Source organism: Nematolebias whitei, chromosome 6 (assembly GCF_014905685.2).
Source record: "Nematolebias whitei isolate Nwh7 chromosome 6, NemWhi1, whole genome shotgun sequence".
NCBI classification, from domain to species: Eukaryota; Metazoa; Chordata; class Actinopteri; order Cyprinodontiformes; family Rivulidae; genus Nematolebias; species Nematolebias whitei.
In genome coordinates, this window is record NC_056503.1 from 6,932,492 (window position 1) to 6,933,662 (window position 1,171).

The 1,171-nt window shown below is 40.8% G+C and overlaps 1 protein-coding gene across 1 annotated transcript in view; it reads left to right on the plus strand.

Annotated features, from left to right (window-relative positions):
- The window catches only part of pax3b (paired box 3b), a 37,623-nt gene that overhangs the window by 17,722 nt on the left and 18,730 nt on the right, over positions 1–1,171 (plus strand). The window lies entirely within an intron of this gene.

Sequence of the window (1,171 nt, forward strand, 5' to 3'; positions counted from 1 at the left end):
AAGATGCCTAAAATCTTCAAGGCTCGCTCAGCCTGAAGGAAAAACTGGATAATGGGACAAAACAAAAGGAAAAGTTAAAGTTGTGTCTTTTTTACTTTTGATAAAATGTGAAGTTACACAAAACAAAGAAGTCAGTTCAGTTTATTTATATATCACCCATTAACAACAGAAGTGGTCTCAGGGCTCTGAACAGGAACGTTCATGTCCATACAGAAAGCCACCTAGTGAAGTTCTCTAAGGAAGCAGCAGATTGTGTTGAACCTTCACTTCATCACAGTCTCCCATCCTGAGCAAACACAAAGGAGACAGTGGAAAGGAAAAACTCCTTTTTAACAGGAAGAAACCTCCAGCAGAACCAGGTTCAGGACAAGCGGCCATCTGCTTCAACCAGCTGCGTTTGAGAGGACAGGAAGGAGAGACAAACTCAGAAGGGCAGGTCCAGGTGTACTTTCTATAGGAGGAAAGACAAAAAACATGTTAAGATAGAAATAATTACAAATACAAACAGGTTGAGCAGATTAATGAGGTCAGTTTGTCCTCCAGCAGTCTAAGCCTATAGCTGCATTACTAAGGGATAGCTCAGGGAATCCAAGCCAACCTTAACTATAGGATTTATCAAAAAGGAAAATCTTAAAACTGGACAATATGTCAGCCTCATGGACAGAAACTGGAAGTTAGTTCCACAAGAGAGGAGCCTGATAACTGAAAGATCTGCCTCCATTCTGCTTTTGGAAACTAGGAACCACAAGTAAACCTGCAGTCTGAGAGCAAAGTGCTGTGTTAGGAAAATATGGAACAATAAGATCAGTAAGATGGAGCTAGGTTGTTGAGGGCGTTGTATTTTAGAAGTCATTTTCTAGATTTTCAGTTTCTGTGAGGATTCAGTTTTAAATGTAACAACGCGTTCTGTTTGTCCAGATTTTAAAACATTATGAAGGTTGACGTTTATTACCAAAATATTTCTGTTTAAACCCTGATGAGTTTTAATTTTCAGTAATAGTTAAAGGTGAAATTGTATGTAAAATGCTGTGAAACTAAAAATATGGTGTTTTTTCCACCAAGTAAACTAATTTTGTGGGTGTCACATGCACGCACGCACGCACGCACGCACGCATGCACGCACGCACGCACGCACGCACGCACGCACGCATGCACGCACGCACGCACGCAC